This window comes from Papio anubis, chromosome 18 (assembly GCF_008728515.1).
Source record: "Papio anubis isolate 15944 chromosome 18, Panubis1.0, whole genome shotgun sequence".
NCBI classification, from domain to species: Eukaryota; Metazoa; Chordata; class Mammalia; order Primates; family Cercopithecidae; genus Papio; species Papio anubis.
Genome location: NC_044993.1, coordinates 33,079,887 through 33,085,886, shown reverse-complemented (window position 1 = coordinate 33,085,886; position 6,000 = coordinate 33,079,887).

Below are 6,000 nucleotides of genomic sequence, written 5' to 3'. Positions count from 1 at the left end.
CCCTCCCGGGTTCAAGCAATTCTTCTTCCTCAGCCTCCTGAGTAGCTGGGATTACCAGTGCACACCACCACTCCTGGCTAGTTTTTGTATTTTTAGTAGAGATGGGGTTTCCCCATATTTGCCAGGCTGGTCTTGAACTCCTGACCTCAGGTGATCCACCCGCCTAAGCCTCCCAAAGTGCTGGGATTACAGGTGTTAGCCACCATGCCCGGCTAAAATGCACAAATCTTAATGGCAGTTTGACTAGTTTTGACAAACGTATACCACCATGTAACCGATACCTCATTCAAGATCTAGAACATGTCATCACCCTAGAAAGTTCCCTCATCTCCCCGCCAGTCGATACCCCACCCCTCCCTGACCAGAAAGCACTGTTGTGATTTCTATCCCATATTAGTTTTACCTGTTCCTGAACTTCACGTAAATGGAATCAGAGAGTGTGTACTTCTTTGTTCTGGTTTCTTTTACTCAACCCAATGTTTTTGAAATCCATCCATATGGTTGTATGTGTCATGAGTTTGTTCTTTCATATCTCTAAGTAGTATTACATTGTATGCATGTATCACAGTTTGTTGATCCATTCTTCTTTCATGGACATTTAGGTTGTTTCCAGTTTGGGGATATTATGAATAAAGCTGCTATAAGCATTCTTGTGCAAGTCATTTTGTGGACTTGTGCTTTTATTTCTCCTGGATAGACACCAAGAAGTGGACTTGCTGGGGCTCTATTAGAATCTGCCAAACAGTATTCTTTTTTCCTTTTCTTTCTTTTTTTTTTGAGATGGAGTCTTGCTCTGTCGCCAGGCTGGAGTGCAGTGGTGTGATCTCGGCTCACTGCAACCTCCACCTCCTGAGTTCAAACGATTCTCCTGCCTCAGCCTCCTGAGTAGCTGGGGTTACAGGCACGTGCCACCACGCCCAGCTAATTTTTGTATTTTTAGTAGAGACAGGGTTTTACCATGTTGGCCAGGATGGTCTCGATCTCTTGACCTCATGATCTGCCCGCCTCAGCCTCCCAAAGTGCTGGGATTACAGGCGTGAGCCACCGTGCCCGGCCTATTCTAAAGTGGTTGTAGTATTTTACACCCCCCACGGGCAGAATATGGGAGGTCCAGTTGCTTCACATTCCCGCCAACACTTGCTATTGTCAGGCTTTTAAATTGTGGCCATTCTACTGGGTGTGAAGTGTTATTCACTGTGGCTTTAACTTAGATTTCCCTGATGACTACTGATGTGGACTGTTTTTTCATGTGTTCATTGGTATTTTTGTATTGTATTTTATGAAGTGCCTATTCAAATCTTTTGCCCATTAAAAAAGTCAGGTTGTCTTTTTAATTATTAATTTGCAGGAGTTCTTTGTATATTGTGGATACCTGTCCTTTGTCATATATGTATGTTGAGAAGATGTCCTTTTAGTCTATGTCTTGTCTTTTCATTTTCTTCAGCTTATGAGACCAACATGCTGCTTGCTGCACAAAGAAAGCTGCCCTTTTCATTTTCTTTTTTTTTTTTTAGATGGAGTCTCACTCTGTCGCCCAGGCTGGACTGCAGTGGCACGATCTCAGCTCACTGCAACCTCTGCCTCCCAGTTTCAAGCCATTCTTCTGCCTCAGCCTCCTGAGTAGATGGGATTACAGGCACGCACCACAGCGTCTGGCTAATTTTTGTATTTTTAGTAGAGGCGGGGTTTCACCATCTTGGCCAGGCTGGTCATGAACTCCTGACTTCAAGTGATCCGCCTGCCTCGGCCTCCCAAAGTGCTGGGATTACAGGCGTGAGCTACAGCACTCGGCCACACTTTTCATTTTCTTAACGATATCTTTTGATTATCAGAAGTTTTCATTTTTCCTGAGGACCAGTTTATCATTTTGTCTCTTTTGTTTAGTGCTAGTTTTCTAAGAATATTTGCCTACTGACAATTTATATTTTTTAACAAACTTCTCAAGTAATTCTGTTATGCACTAAAATTTGAGGGCCATTGGTCTCAGATAATGAAGCACTACTGGCTTTTTTTTTTTTTTTTTTTGCCCTGGTTGACACCATTTCCCCTAACATACATGCCTTTGAGTGCGTGTGCATACACACACACACACACACACACACACACCTGCCACATAGAACAAGAAACCCAGAATTTAAGAGCCAAGAAATTGTGGGTTAGAGACAATGGGTTTGCCCTACTATCTATCCCTTCTTCCTCTTAGTAATAGGAACCTGACAAGTGTCTGGGACACAGACATACAGCCAAAACTACATTTCCCAGACTATCTGGCAGCCAAGAGTGGCCATGTGACTGTTTTGTCCGATGATTTATGAGTGGAAGTGGATGTAAAACTTTAGGAATGTATCCTTGAAAGGGACGAGGCGCCCCCTTCTGGTCCCTGTCCTGTTTCCTAATGGCTGGAACAAGAGCATAATGGCTGGAGATCCAGCAACCATCTTGGAGACTGAGGCAGGATGCTAAGAATGGGGGAGTAGCAATGTAGGTGGCCGGGTTCTTGATGACTGAAGCCACCACCTGGCCTAGATGGTTTCTCTTCAGACTTCTCTCATGTGACAAAAATAATGTCTTATCTTGTTCAAGCCACTAAGTTTTGGCATTATTGTCACCATTGTTTTTTGTTTCTTTACATAGCTGAATTGAAGTCTAATTTCTACACCTGGCTGCTATTCCTGTGAGGGGATAGGGAAAATCAACTTTTTGGTTTTTGTTAATGGATGCTTAGCTTGTTTGTGCTGCTATGACTGCATACCACAAACAGTGTAATTTATAAATAATATAACTTTATTTCTTACAGTTCTGGAGCGGTTGGGAAGACAAAGATTAACGTGCTAACAGGTTCAGTGTTTGGTGAAGGTTTGGTTTTTGCTCCAAGATGGCACCTTGGACATTGTCTCCTCACATGGCAGAATGTAGAAGGGCAAGACAAAAACAAGCCAAAAAGGCCTAACTAGTTCCCTACAGCCTCTATAAATGTCATTGTTGTCAACAGGTGTAACGAAACAATGGGCTAAGCCATACCCAGCCAAACCCAGAGCATAGAAGTTATTCCTGTTCTGTTCGGATTGTTGTATTTCTTTTATTCATCGCACATGTGTAGTAATGGTTTATTCTACACAGGGCTTTGCTTGAAGTGAACTATTTTCATTTTATTTGTGGTAATTAATTTCAGGAAAAACAAAATAGAGAAGTTGATTTTTTTTTTTTTTTTGAGACAGTGTCTCCCTCTGTCACCCAGGCTGGAGTCCAGTGGCACGATCTCAGCTCACTGCAGCCCCAACTTCCTTGGGCCACGGAATCTTCCTGCTTGAGCCTCCCATGTAGCCAGGACTACAGGCATATGCCCCCACGCCCAGCTAATTTTAAAACATTTTTTTTATAGAGACGAGTCTCACTATGTTGCCCAAGCTTGTCTTGAACTCCTGGCTTCAAGCAATCCTCCTTCCTTGGCCTCCCAAAGTGCCAAGATTACAGGCATGAGCCACCACACCTGGCCACACACTTCCCAGTTTTAACTGAACCATGAAACTAAAAATCAGACTTCTCATAATACAAAATCAAATACATTACAAAGAGTAAATGCTGTGAAGACACTTAGGGATTAAAAAGGCATGTAAACTTACTTTTCCATGAAAAAAAATTACAACATTGTCAGCCAGATGAATAAAGAAAGTTTGGTTTTTGCCTGTGCATCCTTTTTCCTGACTTTTTGTTTGACTTTTTCAGATTTTTAAAAATTATTACCCATTCTAAAAAAGAATGAGACCTCTAAGACAGCCATCAACCAGGGGGCTACAGCCTCCAGCTTGTGTGTTCCACGGTTTTCAGAACTGTGGTGTTGGTTTACTGAAGTCTGAGTTCTGCCCAGTGGCCAGCATTGGGCACAGTCTTATCCCTCAAGGCTGATAAGATCTAGACAGTAACATTACAGAACAGCTGCACTGGCAGACCCCCAAGAGGGGTCATGTATAGGAGCTGGTCTTCCCTGCTATGCCACACATGCCAGTGTTAGCCCCAGTTTGGGTCAAATTTGAGTTAAGACTCTGCCTTCAATTGGATAACTTGGGTGACTGGAGCCTCCATTCTGAGGGTCTCCTGGCAGGTCATTCAGGACCTTTTTAAACTGAGATTCACTGAACACCCACTAATGGACACAAAGCCTTCAAGGGCTTCCATTCTAGTGAAATTTATGCACAAAACAAAAATTGCACCTGTAATCCTAGGCCTTTGGGAAGCGGACACGGAAGGATAACTTGAGGGAGTTTGAGACCAACCTGGGCAACATAGTAAGACCCCATCTGAACAATTCTTTTTAAATAACTGGGCATGGTGGTATGTGCCCATAGTCCTAACTACTCCAGAGACTGAGGCAGGAGGATTGTTTGAGCCCAGGAGTTCGAGGTTACAGTGAGCTATAACTGCACTCCAGCCTGGATAACAGAGCAAGACCATGTCTCTAAAAAATAAAAATAAAAAATTGCAACTTTTTATGATGTATGTAGGGTACTTGACAGCTTTGCACTGGTGGGTGAGGAGACCTCTACTCAATTCTAGAGTACTGGGGCCACCGGTCTTGCCAAAAATAAAATGGTTAACACTTACTGAGCACCTACCATATGCAAAACTCTGTTCTAAATCTTTCACATATATTAAGTAGCTCAATCCTTATAACAGCCCTTCATGATAGGTCACTATTATCCCCATAAGAATACCCACAATGTAAAAGAAGTAAATCCCTGGAAAGTAAATGGGGAGAGGTTCTTGGTATAGTTACCAAAGAAGGGTGTTGGAAGGCTTCAAAGCCAGCCGTATTCACTACTGTTCGCCATACTTGTTTGCTGATAATTAATTTTCTTCTGGGTTTGCAGAGAAGGACTAAGTTTTCTGATTTCTTTCTTCCTCTCTTTATCTTTATTTTTTTCTTTCTCTCTCTCTCTCTATTTTTTTTTGTATATATATATATACACACACACACACACATATATATTACACACACACACACACACATATATATATATATATTTGTTTTTGAGACAGAGTCTCTCTCTGTCACTCAGGCTGGAGTGCAGTGGTGTGATCTCAGCTCACTGCAACCTCTGCCTCCCAGGTTCAAGCAATTCTCATGCCCTAACCTCCCGAGTAGCTGGGATTACAGGTGCCCACTACCACGCCGAGCTAATTTTTGTATTTTTATTAGAGATGGGGTTTCACCATGTTGGCCAGGCTGGTCTCAAACTCCTGACCTCAAGTAATCCACCCCCTTCAGCCTCCCAAACTGTTGGGATTACAGGTGTGAGCCACCGTGCCTGGCCTAAGTCCTCTGATTTCTAAGAGTGGCGATAGCTACAAGTCCGTTTCTGTTTTCTACTTTCACTCTTGAGGACATTTTTCTTTTATCATTTAAGTTTTTTTTTTCTTGAAACTCCAGCTGCAAATACATTTAATAATCAACCACAAGAGAGCCCTTGACAGATGGGCCTTGAAACAGATGGCTCCATTGAAAGGCAGCAATTAAAATTGGAGGGTAATTTGAACCAATCAAGAAGATGGGGTCTCTTGGAGGCAAAGTTTCTACAAAAACCGAAACCATCTCCCCCAACCTCCTTTGGTACATTTTTCACCCCCAGATGAGCCTTTCTGTGGGTGGATCCAACTTTTTTAAACATCTGGAATGTTGAAAAGGAAGAGAGAGAAGCCCTTGGGCCTTGTCAATCAAATTCACTTTTCTTTTGGCAAATTCAGCATCAGTGACAAATTGCGCAATTTGACATAAACAAAGTTGATAGATGTAGGCAAAGCTGTTTTTAAACAGCAGCAATGGAGAGATGTGTAGGATGGGGATTTTTCTCATTCAACAGTCAGTATGTTTAATAACAAATAGAACAACCAGATGTTGAAAAAAAACCTACCACCTTGACAATGTCATCTGATAGTCAGCTGCTGCTGATTAATGTGTGTGGGATTCATTCCAATCTCAATTCAGAAAGCCGGCAGGAATAT